Below are 19,113 nucleotides of genomic sequence, written 5' to 3' on the forward strand. Positions count from 1 at the left end.
GTTGCTTTATCCTCATACACGCATGCTTTTTGCAGCATCCACATAACATCAAAATGAAAGGCCACAAACTCCCCCTTCCCAGTTTAATCCAGATTTTCCCTTTCTGAGCAAAATCCATTAAACTGAAAAAAAACATTAAATGCTGCCATATCTGGCTTGCTAAAGGAAAGTTCCCATATTTCTAGCGGTTAATGGATCAGGCCATAACTCAGTGGATAGAGTACTTGCTTTGGATGCAGAAGGTCCTGGGTTCAATTTGTGTCAGGGGACTGCGCTCAGCAGGGTGGGAGGTGTCATTGATGTATCGACAGCCCCGACACCTCCTCAGTAGCGACACCTCGTCAAGCGGGAACAACGGGAAGAGCAGTACCTCCTCCAGTGGGGAGGAGCAAACTGCAGGCAGCTCGATGAGGCAGGGGCTCGAGGATGTTACTGAGAGCCCCAGCACGCCTCGTGAGTTTCGCTCTGAGGGGAGCGCGCCCCTTCCGTCGCCCCAGTTGCGCAGAGGGGTCAAAAGGAGACAGGGGAGGAGGCGCCTCAGTATGCCTAAATTCCTATGTTGGGGTCACAGCCGGAAACCGGCACTGAGACGGTCATGTTTTCTTGTTCTCTGCACTGTAAATAGTCTGCACCAATAAACTGTTTAAAAGACAGTTGGGACTCATGCTTGGTCACTCGTGAGCAACCGCCAGCAGATCTGACAATTTGCTTATCAGATTTATATATTACCCTTCATCAAAAGATCTCAGAGCAGTTCACAAGATAAAAATGCAAAATAAAAACAAAAATAAATAGTTTAAACAGAAACAAAACAAAAATGCCCACTCGCACAAACACATTTTAAAGTCTGTAGAATATTAATCGGCCAAAGACCTGGTTGAAGAGGTGCCTAAAAATATAGGAGAAATATGGGGAGAATATTCCACAAATGGGGAGCCACTGCAGAAAAGGCCTGCTCTTGTGTTGTCACCTTCTGAACCTCTCGTGGAGGAAAAAACATGAAAAAGGGCCTCAGATGATGATTGCAGGATCTGGGGCAGTTTATAAGGGGTAAGGCTTTATAGGTCAAAACCAGTGGTTTGAATTGGGCCCATAAGAAAATTGGCAGCCAGTGCAGTCAGAACAGGACTAGTGTAATATGCTCAAAGTCTCTTGCCCTGGTGAGCAACCTGGCCATGTTATTCTGCACCAGCTGAAGTTTCCGAACCGTCTTCAGAGGCAGACCTATGTATAATGTGCTGCAGTAATCCATTCTAGAGGTTACCAGAGCATAGGCAACAGAAATCAGGCTCAGGAGAAACCGCTATGTTCAAGGGTAGGCCACATGCTCTGCATTCAGAATGTTCCAGGTTCATTCCCTCGAGGGATATCAGATAGTAGGGCTGAGAAGGACCTTGGGGAGAGCCCAGTTGGAGAAGACGGTACTGAGCTCATGCTCTGACTTGAGCACAGCAGTCTCATGTATAACAAGAGCAGGGAATGACTTCTGTCATCCCTCATGCATTTCCCTCTTGTGCCTCCTTGCATGGATATACTGCTCAATGAATAATTGTTGTTTAAGTTAGGCACAAGTTAATAAATAACTGCTTGTGGCAAATTGAGATGCATATCCCAAGGACCCTAGGAATCTATGCAAAAGCTGTGGGTGTTGATTATTATTTCCATAATATGCAGCTCTTGCAAGCTATGGCTTTGTTTGGGGCCACAGGGACCCAGTTCTTGTTGCCTTCCTAATGACTGCACAAGGTTAAAGAGATGCACCGACTGTCCTAACATACAGTCTGTAATGAAGCCTAAGTATGCATAACTGAGATAATTGCACTTTCCCCCCTTAGCCTCCACCCCCTTCCTCTCTTGTTTCCCATCTGCAGAAGGGACCCCCCCCCCTACACTTTGTAAAGCACCATGACCAATGATGGAGGGTGCCCATTGAAACTAACAGGGCAGGAGACAGGGAGCCTAACAGAAAGTGGCACCAGAGCCAGTGGTGACTGAGCCAGAGCCAACAATCCCTGTGGGGGTCTCCATATTTGATGTAAGTCTCAGGAATCCCCCACGGCTGGGTTGATCTTTGGTGGGCTTGAAATAAATGGTTGCACAATGCCTATGCCAAACCTGTTGCATCTATTGACAACAGTTGTGGTCTGATTTGATCCCTTTCCAGTAGTGTTGTGTCCTTCTTCACTATCCAGTTGAAGAGATGGGGGAGTGCAGAGCTTGGACATGCAAGCGGACTTTGCCTCCAGATTTACTATATCCTTACTATAGGTTGCCACTTTGGATTACATCTGCCTCTCCTCCTCCACATCCCATTTTCCCTTTTGCTTGATAATCTTGAGGGTCTGAGCTTCCAAAGGCTTTCAATTAAAAATGGCTAAGCTAAATTTTTGGGGGGGTTGTAGTAATTTGTGTGACACAGAGAAACTTGATGTAAAAATTGTTTTTGCAGGAGATTATGTTGTCCCACACTTGTTGTTTCAGGATGTGTGGCTGCTTACAGCAAAAAAGAAGGACATTCATGGGCTTCTGTGTTATTTTGGATTCCTGCACACAGAGTGAACTTCCTTTTGCAGCATAAAAGGCATTATTAAGGGTAGTGGTTTCCATGACACACTAAGGAAGATTGTAATACAATAAAATTAAAAACAGTAAAAAATTAATTGCACATTTATTCAAAATCCAATTAAAACTATTTAGTTTAATTAATTGAACCCAATCAATTCACTTTATCCAGGGATACTAATTTTTCTAAGCCTGATAGTAATTTATACCTCCAGCTCCCTCTGCTGCCTCTTTGCCTCTTAGCAGCCCACTTTTCATACCCAGTGGTTCGTAAGAGCACTTTGACACAGAACCTGTGGGCTGCACACTGCCTTGCTGCACAGTGGGGGAGTGGGTAGGGGGAGAAGCAAGGCCAAACTTGATGCCTTCTAGGGGAGCACAGTGACATCCCTTTCCATCTTTTAGCATTTGCCAATCTTGTCAGTACTGGAGGAGGTGAAAATTGTTCCTGAGCCCAGATGCTTCTTGCTGCTTTAGATGTTAAAGTTTAATGACACTAGGTAATCGCTGCAATGACTGGCAAAGCTTTGCTCTAAAGTTTAAATCACTGGAGCTCTTACTTAGTGTCATGATAATTATACCTCTTTATTGTTGACTTACAGCCGGTCTTCCTGCTGGAATAGAAGAGCTGGGCTTCCCCAACGCCAACACTCCTTTCTCCTGAGCAAGATCCACCTGACCCTTTTGGACTATATCTCTCACTGTGCAGGAAGTTGCAGACATCACTTGCATGGTGCACAGTTGCTTGCTGAAAAAAGGGAGGTGGGCAGCAGAGGGGAAAGGAGAGTGCTATTTTTCTAGAAAAAGAGGTGGCAGAGCTCACCATGAATGCCTCTCTCGTTCTCTTATAATGGCAATGGTGCACACCTGAGAGGTGCCAGAACTGAGTTCCTGTGACTTCCCACATGAAAAAAGCCCTGGGAAAGGGCATTCAAGGATCTCAAGCATCGTGGATGAGTGGGTGGGTTGTCCAGTCACGCTTACCCTGTGGCAGGGTGGGCTTTGTTTCTGTGCCAAAAGACAAGCAATAAAGTAATCAAATAAAATTCTCCCCAAACTGGACTGCTTCCTACCAGCTGTTACATCAGGACTAGACCTGAAACAGCTGGCACCAGTCACATCCACCCCTTATATTTATTTTAAAGCACCGTGATGCTACTTTAAACAGCCTTGGCTTCTCCAAAAGAATTCTGGGAGCTGTAGTTCATCAAGGGCACAAAGCGTTTTTAGGAGGCCCCTAACAACACCCCTGACCATTAGTCCTGATAGCTAGGGGTGATGGGAGTTGTAGTCCAAAAACAGCTGGAGATCTATGTTTTAGAAACGCTGCTCTAAACCATATATTTTGTAATCTAGAAAGATATTTTGCCCGACTTATTTTGCTGCTATTTTCTGCCTGAGTCTGCAACTTTATGTAAGCAAACAATATTTTTATACTCTTACATTGCAGACTTCTGTGTCCTTATTTTGTTTGGAGGGATAAATAAAGGGGAAGATCCTGTCTGCCAAAGGCATCTTGCATAATTATAGAAAGCTGCACAGCTTTGTCCCAAGTTTCCGTGTTAATGCTGCAGAAGATGGCATATTTTTAACTCTGCTAAACTAGACACTAATGTTTCTGAAGTGAGCAAGAGGAAGGATAATTAATAAATAATATATCCTTTCCTACCTTCCAAATCCATCCCAACACTTACAGTCAGTGGCAGATTTATGTATAAGCTAAACAACCTATAGCTTAGGGCCTCACTCTCTTGGGGGCCCCCAAAAAATTTAAAGGAAAAAAAAACCCTGGATGTACATTCCCAAAATATAAGATAATAAAATAAAATAAAACCTACATACAGCAACAGTGTTTTGTGTTGTGTAGGCTCCCATGGTGTAAGTAATCGGCCTGCCTGCTAGCCTGCTCCCTAAAATATCACTGATTTGCTCATTTCTATATATAGGGTGCCTATTACGTCCATAAATTACCATATAGCATATATTCAACACAAAACAGTGACAATTTGTTGTTGACAAAGGACAGCTGGACATATAAAGGGCCTCATTACCTTCAGTAGCTTAGGGCCTCATCAAACCTAAATCCAGCCCTGCTTACAGTGACCCACCAGATGCCTGTGGGAAATCCTCAAGCTGGACCTGAGCACAAGAGCAGCATCTCTCCCCTCCTTTGGTTTCCAGCAACTAGTATTCAGAAGCATTGCTGCCTACAACTGTGGAGGCACAGCAGAGCCACTCCCTAACCTGCTGAACTGTTTTTTTGTTGCCTTTAGTACTCCTGCTCTTTAGTGCTCAATCAGAGCAAATGGCAATTCAAGTTTTCCTTGGATTGCCATTTGTTCTGATCTAAAGAGCGGATTTTCCCTAGAAAAGGAGCAGGACAAGGGGGAAACTGCTTGGACCCATGCTTTCTAGGCATGGCAGAAGTAGAAGTGCGGCCGAGCCCTCCAACATAGGCATAAAGAATTTGACAGAAACAGAACTCCAATTTTGAGTTCTTCTTCTGGCAGCGAGGAGGGCACACTGGTTCTGAGTCTTCTCTTCCCTACTCTCTGGTGTTGGATGCCCATTGGCAATATGCTGTGCCTAATTTCATTTTGCTTTCAACTTTACCCTGCCAACTGGCTGAAACTTTGTCCTGGGGCTGGCCTTGCCACAGAAGCAAATCTGGCAGCTGCTCAGGGTGTCAAAGTTCCAGGGGTGCCTGCCTTGCTCATGCAAATGTTTTGGAGAGTAAGGGAGAGGCGCTGTCTTCAGTTTTTTGGATAAAGTGCACAGAAACAGCTCCATGCAGCTTGCTGGCAGGATGATCTCCTTCCTGTTCCAGGGAATCCTATCTTTCTGATTCTCCACCAGTTGCCCAAGCCACAAACACAGATGTAGAGAGGAGGGAGTAATCAAGCAACAGACGCTAACAGGGAAAGAATGAAAAAAGAAAAGGGGGAAAAAAGCAAACAGTACCCCAGCCAACTCTGGCTAATTTGATGTGCTAATGCCATGCTGCTCAGCACACAAGAAGACTCAGTGGTGCATGGGGTTGGGTGCTGAATTTTAATTTAACTCAAATCTTGGCTGGCCCTCCCAATGTGGGCTCAGTTCATGAGGCTAGGGCAGGAGGAGGACTAGCTAAGGGAGGACTTTGGGGCTGACTGAGTAAGGCTTTTGTGGACTGTTCAATGGACTTTTAATGCACAAGACAGAGGGAAATAGGAAGCTGCTTCACAGAGTCAGTCCAGTGGCCGATTCAGTTCTGTATTGTCTGCTCTGACTGGCAGCTGCTCTCCTGGGTTTTCAGGCTGGGGATACTATCAGCTTTAATTTGTTGCTGTGGATTGAGGACTGGAGCCTTTTTTCAGGCAAAGCAAGTACTTTACAACTCCTGGGCTACCGCTCTCCCCACCTAACCTTTTTCTAATTTGGATTTTGCACCCCCAGTGCTCTCTCTTTTTGCATGCGGAAGGTCTCTTTGTAAAACAGGCATTATAAGGTGGCCTACAGCTCTGAGACTCTGTTTGCTAAGCTGCAGGGGGGGTGTATTATTACAGGTTGCAGTGCTACATAATGTGTGCAACTGTTTTAGATGAAAGGAGGGTTTGGGTTTTCTTTCTTTTTTTTGGTTAAGAGCTTGCGCTGCCTAATTATGTTCCATCATAGCCTACACTGTGTCCATACATCTCTTTCTTATCCCAAACAGAAGCCGCTGCCAAGACAAATTAAAGCCTTCCAACTGAAGTAAACACACACACACGGCGTGGTCCATATGCTCTGAAATTAAGCCCAGCTTTGTATGTAACAATGCACGGCTTTTTCCACACTTACAATGGGGTGGGGGTGGGGCTTCAAAGCAGCTCATTTGCATTTTGGCAGGGTGGGGGTGGGGGCAGCAGCGAATCTCTGGGGATAGGCGTGTTGTGAAGATACCTTTTACCCCAATGTATTTTTTTCTGGTCCCAGCCTTTGAAATCCAAAGGGCAGAGATGTTGTGCCACAAATCCCTGAATAAGAAGCGGAAAAGGAAGATTAAAGGGGCATTGCCACACACGGTTATTACTTCTAGCAATGATGGGTTATTCAATGATGGCATTGCAGGAAAAATGTAAGCATTTCATAGGCAGGGCTGGCCAGGACATTTTGTTGCCTGAGGAGAACCACAAAAGGCGCATTCCTCCCCAGCAGGGAAGAAGGGGTGAGCAAAGATCTACACAAGGAACAAGGGGGGTGGTGGTAGAGGGTGCAAATCTACATCGAAAGCTGCTGCCCTGTGGATCCTGCTGCCTCAGCTTGCCTCGTGAATGGTCCAGCCCTGTTCGTAGGCAAGAGCAGCAAGGCCCCTGCCCCCAGTATCTTACAACCTGCATTGCAAATGAGAGTTCTGTATTTGTTGGAACTCAATCAGCAGTACATACCGTAAGTGAAGCTATGCATGGCCTCCTCCTGCCCAGTCTAGCATTTCGAAATAGCCCCAGTTGGACCTGGAATGATCTGGGGCTGATCTAACCAGGCTCTGGATCCTGAACCACATTGGGGCCCTTGGACAATTCTTATGTTTGGGTTTAAAAACCCGATTAAACATGCAGTCGAGTGCGGCAAGGGGAGTGAAGGAGAAAGAAGGCTGCTTCCCCCTCTCTTTGCCAGCTGAACCTTCCATTTTTGACAGCTGCAGATCACTCTGAGTGGACCCAGTCTGATTCAGGGTGATCTGGGGACACCTCAACCTGCTCCGGACAAATAATAATAATAATAATAATAATAATAATATATTATTTATACCCCACCCATCTGGCTGGGTTTCCCCAGCCACTCTGGGTGGCTTCCAACAAAATATTAAAATACAATAGTCTCTTAAACATTAAAAGCTTCCCCTTGGCCCAGTTTGGTTCTGTTGTGTATGGGAACAGGTTCAGGACCCAGGACTGGGCTGCAGCCCACAGTTCAAGTAAGTACATAAGAAAAGTGCTGCTGGATGAGGCTGAAGTCCCATCTAGTCCACTATCCTGTTCTCGCAGTGGCTAACTAGATGCTCTGGTGGGAATTCTGCAAGCATGGCTGAGATTCAACAGCCACTCTCCCCACCTGTGCTCCCCAAGAACTTGTCTTCAGAGGCACGTTGCCTCCAACAGTAAAAGTAGGTTACCTGGGCATTAAGCACCCCTAAGCAACCACAATATGCTTCCCTCCCTGCAAGAATTAGCAAAAGGCCGATAGGGAGTTGCTTTGTGGAGGGTGGGAGAAAGGTGCCAATTGCTTGTCCGGTGGTCCAGGTGCCCAGATGTGGAACTTGCTGTAAACCTGCATCCTGCTAAGCCACAGGGCATCATCCTCTGAGCTATGAAGTTGATGTGCAGTGCCTTGGGGTCCCGTAACTAGGGCGAGAATGGGTGTGCTGGCAATCATGCCAGAAGTCTAATGAATATAGCAATGCTTCTTTCATCTCTTAAGAGGGAGAGCTGTTAGTGCAGCCTATTAGGGAACAATTATAACAATAAACAGACAAAACAAAACACCCCACAATGACCCAGCTCAAACCAGTGTTGGTTACTTGGCAACAGCGGATTTGTTGAATTAACAAATAAACAATGTCACTTAGTTGTTGCTAGCTGAGTGGCACATTGTCTGTCGCAGTCCGCTCTCCCTTCTGCTCCCTCATCAATCCACTTCCTTCCTTCCCTTCCCTGATCTTCTTCCTCAAGCCTCTTTCCAGCTCCTTCTCAACTTTGATCCTTTCCCTTCCAGCATTCTTCTTCCAGCCCCACTCCAGCAGCAGCCCCTCTTTAACTGACACATGGCTCCCTCTTCCGGGTGAATCTACACACAGGGAAACCCCCACTATAAGTAAGTCAGAAATTAATTTTTTAGAAAAACAAAACAAAACAAAAATGCTGTGGAAAATCACGTAGATTTTTTTTTTCTTTACTCCCCAGTGCTATCTGGTGTTGCATGTTTATAACACATTCAAAACACAGGTGTTTTTAAAACTAATGTAGCTGAGTCCTTCATCTCCCCATTGCGTGGCCTTTTGTACAGATTGCATTCAGAGGACTGCATTCCTCCCTGGACAACTTTTCAGAGTCCGCCTGCCAGAGGGAAAAAAACAGGTGGAATAAAGGACAGGACTCTTCTCTTTGTATAGGAGATCACATTCCCACCATGTGAATACCATGAGGTTTCTGCAAACAAACGTCTCAATCCTGACAAGAAGGCAGGACTGGTTTGGTGAGGCTTGGTGAGGCAGTTGCCTTAAGTGGCAGGCTGAGGACAGTTGGGAGGGGTGGCAGATCTGGGACCCCAGCAGTGCACCACTTGTTGCCTCCTATGCTTGTTGCCCACTCAGAGGCGTACCTGGGGGTTGGCAAAACCACAGGCCTCATGTGTGTGTGCATGCACGAAAAAAATCACCCCATAAATTTGTCTCCTGTTATCTGTGTAAGGCTGTGAGTTTAGATAAGAGCTGGGAGCTGAGCAGTAGGAGAAATGGCAAGGCAGTAGAAGTTAGATCACAGGAGACTATGGAGCATATGAAGTCTATGCCTGTGGTGACATGCAGCTGCTGCCATAGCAAGATCAAATGCAGGAGAAGTGATTTTTTTCAAAAAAAAAATTAGGTGGGCATTGATATAGTTTCTTGCCAAGGGCACAAGGGATCTTAGCAGGAGAAGTAATTTTTTTCTGGGGGGTTGCTATTACTGTGGGAAAAATCTGCATCCAAAATGACAATTTATGTTTACTGTGCAGGTGTATGCAGGTACTAAGACTTATAGAGAGCTGGATTCCCAGAGAGGGCACCTCTGTGATGTCCTATCCCTTGAACTTCTGTGGCAGGAAGCTTGGGCAAAGGACTTTAATCCTTACTGTTTCCTCCTTGCCTCACATCGTTCTTTTTCATTTTCCGTTTATCTGCTGATGGGGATGGACATGTCGTTTGCTCTCTCCTGGGAGCAAACACCATCTAAGTACTTTTAGTATGCAGAAAGCAACTTATTACTGCCTGCCTCGTATTCTTCACTGCTCTCTACTGAATCTTGGCAAGATTTAAATGTGAATAAACATTGTATTTTCTTATCCATCACCCGATTATTTTTGTAGGTGGGAAAGAGGGTGAACCCAGACTGCTGGGGCTGGCTGGATAAGCATAGTTAAGGCTAAGCAGCATACTCTCAAGTTTCCCTTCTTACTCTGCAAAAGGATGGCAAAATTTTAACAAAAACTAAGGGTCTAAAGCACTCATGTGATACTGGACTGTGGAAATAAATTAAGCTTAATATATCCGCTCCTACTTACCAAAATCTATCCAATAAATAATCTCCTTGCCAAGGGTGCAAGGGACCCTAGATATGCCTCTGCACCCCACTGCTTCCCCCCACCCCACTGCTGCATGCTCCTCTCCTGCCTCCTTTTTTCTCCGCCTTCAATTTGCTGACACTTCCCTGGGCCACCTCCAGTGGCAGCGATGAAGGAAGAGGTGGGGGTGGTGGAGAGCCCCCCACCAGCATTTTCTGTTTCTCCTCAAGTGGCAAAATATCCTGGCCCGTTCCTGCGAGAGGAGACAGGAGAGATCTCTTGTGCTTGGGTCCTGCTTGAGTGTTTCCCATTAGGGCCTCTGAGTGACCGCTATGAGTACAGAATGTTGGGCTAGATGGGCAGCTGGCCTGACCCAGCAGCCTGTTCTTATGCTCCCTCCCTTCAGCTATGGTGGCCAAAAGATACCCTCCTTCCCAACACCCTCCCTCCCTCCCTTCCTCAAGCCGCCAGTCTCTTCAGGTGCATCTGAAAGGATGCTATAAACTTTGCCGCTGTGTCTGCAGAGACAGCCAGGCAATTTGGGAGAGTGCTGTGGCAGCATTTAATGTACATCTATTTATGTCACCGAGAGAAGCATAAAGAATAAATGAAGGGCCTGTTTGAAAGTTGAGGGGAATTAATGCTCAGGAAGTGGTGCTGGGGAATTTTAAACAATCAATGTTTCTGTTAAAAAAAATACCAGGGATCTAAATAAGGAACAGGAGAGTTTAAAGGGATGACTCACCTTTCATCTTCTGTAGCAGGTGAGGTTTGTGGTTTTTTTCCCTTTTCCCTTTTCCCTTTTGAAAAAAGCTTTTTGTTGGAAACAAAACAAAACAAGGTCTCCTTTGCCAGTATTTATGCCTTTTTCTGGTGCTTTTTCTTTAAAGCTAGAACATTTGGGAAACAATAGCTTCCGCCAGTGGCTTCCCAAGGAGCTCATTGAGGCCTGTTGATGTCCTTTACAGGCTGCTGTGGCTTAATTGTCTGGCATCAAGCTGGTTGTGGCACGGAGGGATGCATATAAATTATGACAAGGGGGAACGAAGTGGAGCTGCAGCAGCCAAAGAGGAAGCTGGCCAGTTGGCCGGCTGATCTGCCTGCAGTGCTTTGTTGACTGAATGTTTATGCCATCAGGGTGAAGTGTGGCCTGCTCATTTCCCTTTCCTGTCTTTCCCAATTGAGTCTAACTGGAAGCAGATGTGGCTGAGTTCCTTAAGGTTGGGGGGGGGGGCACTTCGGAACTGTCCATGCAGTTGTCATGGACCAGTTGGACACAGAAGACTGGTGGGAGGAACCAGTTGGGGAACCCCCAAGAGATCCAGGCTCAGAGCCTGGGGAGTGGTGGTGGGAGAAGACTGGGAGGAAGCGGTAACAGAAGTTGAAGAGATAACAGGGTTTAGTGAGCAGAGAGAGTCTGTGGCAGACAGCAGGTCCAGAATCAGAGACAGAAGCAGGAAAAGGAGAGTAGGGAGGTCAAGAGGCATGAGTCTGGCTGGAGAAGAGTCACAGGTGTCTCCTACTCCTGCTGTGATAAGTTCCCCTCCTCCAGTGATTCCCAGAACCAGGAGAAGTATGAAACTGGAGGAGCAAGGGCATATAGGTGCAATTTCCAATTGCTTGCAAGAAACCCTAGAGAGGAGTAGACATAGATGGGTTGTGGGCGGGGTGGGGACTTTTAGTCATGGCAACTGATTTTATTAACATGGGCATGACCTACAGGGCTGCTGTGGTCATTACGCCTGAAACTCTGCTAAGTCTGTGAAGATCATGCTTTGCTAATAAAGAGTTAACTCCAGCTTTGAGCTGTGTGATTTACTGATGGCTTGCTAAACTTGCGGCATTTTGGCTGGTCCTGGTAAGCCGTGGGGAAGCCTGAACATTTCAGTGGTCAAATTCTGGGTGGTGATGGTTATGGTGGTCAGGGACTATGTCAGCAATGGATTGCACCCAACTAGGTTTTACTCAAAGTACACCCACTGAAATTAATGGACCTAACTTAGTAATGGTCATTAGTTTGCCTGTGAGAATATTCTGGCAGGATTGGTTGGAAAAGGAGAAGTGGGATGAGATCACATAATCTGATGCCAAACATCTTGTTCTCACAGTAGCCTACCAGATGTCTGTGGGAAACCCTGAATCATGATTTGAACGCAAGAGCACTTTGCCCTCCTGTGGTTCCCAGCAATTGCTATTCAGAAGCATTGCTGCCTCCAGCTATGGAGGCAGAGCATAGCCATCACGGCTAGTAATCATTGAGAGCCTTTTCCTCCATGGATTTGTCTAATTCTCTTTCAAAGCCATGCAGGCTGGTGACCATCCCCGCCTCCTGCGGAAGAGAGTTCCATAGTTTAACTATCCACTGTATCAAGAAGTGCTTTCTTTTATCTGTCCTGGATTTTTCAGCATTCAGCTTCATCAAATGTCCATGAATTCTCATGTTATGGGAGAGGGAGAAAAACTTTTCTCTATCTACTTTTTCCATGCCAGGCATGACCTTAACAGATTAGAGAACTGGGCCAAAGCAAACAAGATGAATTTTAACAGGGAGAAATGTAAAGTACTACACTTGGGCAAAAAAATTGAAAGGCACAAATACAGGATGGGTGACACCTGGCTTGAGAGCAGTACATGTGAAAAGGATCTAGGAGTCTTGGTAGACCACAAACTTGACATGAGTCAACAGTGTGATGCAGCAGCTAAAAAAGCCAATGCAATTCTGGGCTGCATCAATAGGAGTATAGCATCTAGATCAAGGGAAGTAATAGTACCACTGCATTCCGCTCTGGTCAGACCTCACCTGGAATACTGTGTCCAGTTCTGGGCACCACAGTTCAAGAAGGATACTGACAAGCTGGAACGTGTCCAGAGGAGGGTAACCAAAATGGTCAAAGGCCTGGAAACAATGCCTTATGAAGAACGGCTTAGGGAGCTGGGTATGTTTAGCCTGGAGAAGAGAAGGTTAAGGGGTCATATGATAGCCATGTTCAAATATATAAAAGGCCCCTGACTATTAGGTCCAGTCGTGTCCGACACTGGGGTTGTGGTGCTCATCTCGTATTACTGCCCGAGGGAGCCGGCAGACAGCTTCCAGATCATGTGGCCAGCATGACTAAGCCGCTTCTGGCGAACCAGAGCAGCGCATAAAAACGCCATTTACCTTTCCGCTGGAGCGGTACCTATTTATCTACTTGCACTTTGACATGCTTTCAAAAGGCTAGGTTGGCAGGAGCAGGGACCGAGCAACAGGAGCTCACCCCATCACAGGGATTTGAACCGCCGACCTTCTGATCGGCAAGCCCTAGGCTCTGTGGTTTAACCCACAGCGCCACCCGCATCCTCTTTGTTGTTTTAGAGTTTGTTAAATTGATTTCATCATTTTTAGAGCTTGTGTTACTGTGATTTAGTCTGCTTGTACAATTTAATGCCACTCCAATGGCTTTCTGTTGTGAAGCAGCCATCGAATCACAGAATTGAAGAGTTGGAAGGGACCCCAAGGGCCATCTAGTCCAACCCCCTGACAGTGCTGGAGCCAGAGCTAAATCATCCCTGACAGATGGTCACCCAACCTTTTTAAAAGCCTCCAATGAGGGAGAGCCCACCACTTTTTGAGGTAGTCCCTTCCACTGTCAAACAGCTCTTACAATCAGAACATTCTTCCTAATGTTTAATCAGAAATCCCTTTCTTGTAATTTGAAACCATTGGTTTGGGTCCTAGCTTCCAGAGCAGTTTTTTTTTTTTTTTGCTGCTGCATCACACTGTTGACTCATGTTAAGCTTGTGGTCTAGTGAGACCCTTAGATCCTTTCCACATGTGGTGCTGTCAAGCCAGCTGCCAGGTGCACCCCCATCTTATTCATGCATCTGATTATTCCAGCCTAAATGTAGCTCCTTACATTTGTCCCCATTGACATTCATTTTGTTGGTTTTGTCCCAGTTCTTCAATCTGTTAATGGTTATCTTGAATCCAGATTCTATCTTGTGAGGTATTAAGTACCCCTCCCAGTTTGCTGTCATCTGCGAATTTGATTAACAGCATCCCATTTCCTTAAACCAAGCCATTTATATTATATCCATCCAAGTCAGTTATTAATTTGTTTAATGAACAAAAACTGTTTTTCACAGTTTTTCATCTTTACTCAAGCATTTGGTGGCTGAAGAATACTGTGCCTGGCAACCTTGAGATCGTTAGATGAAAGAATGTTTTTAACTGAAACAGCTTTTCAATGTCTTTAATTATAATTGTTTTTGAATGTTTTTATCTGTTTTTGAATGTTTTCACTTTTTTTTATTTGAAAATTTTGTATCTGTTTATCATCCTGGGTTCCTTGGGAAGGGTGGGTGGGTGGGACAGAAAGTCAATAAACGAAATAAAACAACATTAAGTGCACATCCACCTCTTTCTGCCAGCTTTGTGGGAAATGCAGGGAACACCAGTAGCATAAAAGAAACTCACATGTCTGGGTTGTGAGGTTAGATAGTTCTGGAAGAGCACGTGTATTATATTCAGTTGGAATAATGCGCAAATGCCCTTTCAACAATGCACAGGGGTGCAATGACCAAAGTAGCATCAAATATCGAAAGGGCAATGTCTTCAGGGAAGGAAGGCAATGGCTATACAGGTGAAACTTGAAAAATTAGAATATCGTGGAAAAGTCCATTTATGTAAGCAATTGTTTTCATTAGCTACTGGAGTTTAATATATGAGATAGACTCCTGACATGCAAAGCGAGATATGTCAAGGCTTTATTTGTTATAATTGTGATGATTATGGTGTACAGCTGATGAAAACCCAAAAGTTGAAATTGTGAATTTGGGGTTCTCATCACAATTATAACAAATAAAGCCTTGACATATCTCGCTTTGCATGTCACGAGTCTATCTCATATACAGTGGTACCTCGCTAGACGAATGCCTTGCTAGACGAATGCCTTGCTAGACGAAAGGCATTTGCTGGTGAAAGGGTGCCTCGCGAAAGGGTGCCTCGAAAACGTTTTGCGGTTCCCCCCCCCCCGTAAAGCCGCGCTTCCTCCGACTGTGCTTCACTGGACGAAATTTCCGCTATACGATAGCACTCGCAGAATGAATTAATTTCGTCTTGCGAGGCACCACTGTATTAGTTTCACCTTTTAAGTTGAATTACCAAAAGAAATGAACCTTTCCACGATATTCTAATTTTTTGAGTTTCACCTATATGTGGTGAATGAGAACTTTGCTCAGTCATTTTTAATGGAGACATGAATAATTACGGCAGGTGCAGTCCCTGGGGCTCGCTAGTGTCAAAGCACATCTATAGTGGTCTAAAGTGCTTCTCTGTCCGTCCTCAAAGTTGTCCATGACATCCCTAAGAACATAAGAAGAACCTGCTGGATCAGGCCAGTGACTTGTCTAGTCCAGCATCCTGCTCTCACAGTAGCCAACCAGATGCCTGTGGGAAACCAGCAAGAACAACAATCTCCCCTCCTGGGGTTTCCAGTAATCGGCATTCAGAAGCATTGCTGCCTCTAACAGTGGAGGGAGAGCATAACCAACGTGCCTAACAGCCATTCATCTCCTTCATGGATTTGTCTAACCCACTTTTAAAGCCAACTGGGTTGGTGGTCACCACTGCCTCCTGTGGGAGCGAGTTCCATAGCTGAACCAAGCTCTGAATGAAGAAATACGGTACTTTTATTTCATCTGTCCTGAAAGTTCCCACTTTCAGCTCTATTGGGTGTCTAGCATTATGAGAGAGTGGAAGAAAAAAAGCTTTCTTCGTCCACTCTCTCTATGCTATGCAGTCTGCAGGCTCTTTTAAGGCTGTTTGTTAAATACAGCCTGGACATTTATGGGATTAAGCAGTAATCTAAAAGTAAATATCTGATAAGAAGTGAGCAAAGATACATTGTGTGGGTGTGCAAATGAGGGCACAAGGCTTATTCTGGAGGCTGGAGGTGCTCATGTAGCGCATGGTGGCATCCAAACCATTATTTCTGTACTTTTTTGTAGGGGGACTCATTGACCTCATGCTGCTCCCTTGCATGTTTATGGTGCTGACAGGGATTACTGTGCTGGGAGCTGAAACAGGTCTTATGAGATATGTCCTGCCTATTCCCAGAGGCACTGCTTCAGCTTTATGCATGCATTATGATCAGGAGTGCCATCTGGGTGTGTGAGAGGCCTTGCCCCTCCTTGAAATATCCTGCATCGATGTGGGCACGCTGTGCCCACATCATGTGTGATGTGCTCATGTGGGGTTGCCGCCCATGGGATGGTCCTGTTTTGGGGGCACAGATTCCTGAGCCCCGTTTGGCCCCCAATTTGTCCAATTTTTGAAGTCAAAAGAAAAGGCATTTGTGTGCTCCCCCTAACTTGCTTGTCTCATGGAACAAAACATGCTACAGGTAGGTGCTTGGGAAGTTTAGCCTGCCCTCCCCTACAAAGCTGGCTGATTCACACTCCAGGTTAGTCAAGTGGACCAGCAGCTGTATATATATATGAATATGATTTTCTTGGTTTACAAAAGTACATGCCTTGTTTTCAGGTTGTACAGTCTTTCTTACAAAGCCTTTTCAAAGGGGAGAGAAAGGTTGCGGTCGGTCGTTGGAAGCAGGGAGGCAGCATACCGCTGAACTTGAGTAAGGAGTCTGTTTTGTTTTGTTTTGTTTGCAAGATGAAGCACATGGCCAGGCATTTGGGGGAAGGGGGGCTTTCTTTCTTTTGATCCACTACCTTTTTATATTAGTGTTTTGTCAGCAGCACCAGATGACCCTGCTCGGCTAAACACTAGGGTGGATTTCACCCTGTGCCTTGCAGAGCTGGGCCAGCGCTGCCAATGGACTCTGCACCCCTCAGCAACACCTGAAATCTCTGATCCACTAGCTGCTGGGGTGGATTGCACCCTGCTGCACCTTGCACAGTGAGGCCCAGGCTGCCACTGGGCCCAGCACTGGTGGCAGCAACAAGCAGCTCCAGCTCATCCAGACCTACCCATTGCTACCCCACCACCGCACTTAACCTGACCTGGGGGTTCTGGATTGTGGGCTCTACTGGTGAAAACAGGAGCCTCAGCAATTGCCCTCTCCTGCTGGAAACAAACCAGGACTGCTTGAAGAAAACTCATGTGGCAAAAAGGAGCATTAGGCCCTGGTGGACTGCCTCTTTTCCTGCTTATAATTGGCCAAGAGGATAGCCAGCCAATCAGGATTTTTTTTAAAATGATTTTTTAAAAATGATTTCCCCCCCTTCACTTCTCACTTCCCTCTGTGGCCCTCTAGCCTTGTGCTGTAGCCCCCCATTTACGTGATTTTTACCTGTGGCCCCCTTTGAATATATTGGGGACCCCAAGGGGTCATATGGCCCCTGGTTGGGAAACACTGGTTTAGATTATTTTAAGAGGGGATTGGAAGAATCCATGGAAGAGAGGACCAATGACTGGTGCTAAGCACGGCAGCTAGATGGAACCTGAAAGTTCAGGCAGTCTGCCTCTGAATACCAGGTGCAGGGAGGCAGCAGCACAAGAGTTTGGATTTGATATCCCGCTTTTCACTACCCGAAGGAGTCTCCAAGCGGCTAACATTCTCCTTTCCCTTCCCCCCCCCACAACAAACACTCTGTGAGGTGAGTGGGGCTGAGCGACTTCAAAGAAGTGTGACTGGCCCAAGGTCACCCAGCAGCTGCATGTGGAGGAGCGGAGACGCGAACCCCGTTCACCAGATTACAAGTCTACCACTCTTAACCCCTACACTACACTGGCTCTTGTCCACTACAGAGGGCTATTGTCTTTGTGTTCTGCTTGTGGCCTTCCAGTAGCATCTTGGTTAGCCACTGTGAGAAAAAGGAGGGTGGACAAGATGGCCTTTGGGTCTGATGCAGCTGCAAGGCTCTTCCTGGAAACACAGGAAACAACCTTATACTGAATCAGACCAATGGCCCATCTAGCTTAGTATTGTTGACACTAACTGGCAGCAACTTTCTGGAGTTTCAGACAAGACTCTTTCCTAGCCCAACTTGGAGTTGCCAGAGATTGAACCTGGGACCTTCTGCATGCAAAGCAGATGCTCTACCACTAAGCTATGATCCACTCCTTTCATATACCTTTATGCTTTTATGCCTAGCCATGAGGAAATGGATATTTTAAAGAGTGCTGTAGCTTCCTACTGTGATTTTTAAAATTCTTCAAGGTCCTACAGGATCCTAACTTGAAATATGTGTTTTGTGATAGTACAGATGGGGAGGTTTGCTCTGAACATCTGTTTTTCTTTCCTTACTCGTCTAATAAAGAAAGAATCTGTTTGAAGTAGTTTCGCATGCCTTTGATAACCTAATCTTTCAAGGTTGGGGGTGGGTGGGACAGGAATGTTTTCTTCTGCAAAGGATCCTCCGGTTTGCAGAACAAACAGGAACAACTATCTCCTCCTCTCACCCCCCCCTCCAGTTAGGTGGTCCTATGGTGTGAGGAAAATTGATGTACCAAGCAACAGGTCTGACTCATCTGGAAATCTTTGATGCTGTAGCTTATCTTGTTTGACTAAACACTTTTAAGATTAAGTTCCATGCTTGGGAAGCTTTATAGCTGGAAATCTGAAAGTGAAGATTGCCTCCTTTATCTCAGCAGGGCCACCTCTGAAAGTAACTGTGTGCCAACATTCTCTACTTGAACTAAGCATTTTTTAGGCACACTTTTTACAGTTTTAAGAAGCTACACATTCCAGCCCTGGATGTTTTCACAGCTTGGTAACTATGAAATAGTTCTTAAGGTGAAGCAGCCTCTTTGTTTCACCCATCTCTGTGAACTTGGCAGTGGTTTTCTGATGCTAAGGATGGTCCTTTTCCAACTATGATGGCATCTGAAAGGAGCTGACCATGGTCCTGATATAAAAAACTGTTTCAATAAAGACATACCAATGCCAACAGAAAATGGCAGAGGCCAAGTGCAGGTTAAAAGCTAAAAGTGGCATTGTCTGAGTCAATAGTCTTGAGTCAGGACCACGAGGAAGGAATTCACACCACCCTTGGGACTTTGGCAAGCTCCCAGGGTCTAGCTGAGGCATCTATTTATTTCATAAAAATTTATATACTGCATGATTGCAGAAAACCTCAAAGCAGTTTACCAAAAGAATAAAACAATAAGATTACTAGTTAAAACAAAACATTCAAACAAATTTAAATGAGTAATAAACCAAAAACACAACATTCTAAGTATCTGAGGAGGCTTGTTCAAAGTAATGTTTTTAGCAGGTACCAAGAAGACTACAGCCAATGTGCCTGTCTGATGATGGGGAGTTCCAAAGT

This window comes from Lacerta agilis, chromosome Z, assembly GCF_009819535.1.
Source record: "Lacerta agilis isolate rLacAgi1 chromosome Z, rLacAgi1.pri, whole genome shotgun sequence".
NCBI classification, from domain to species: Eukaryota; Metazoa; Chordata; class Lepidosauria; order Squamata; family Lacertidae; genus Lacerta; species Lacerta agilis.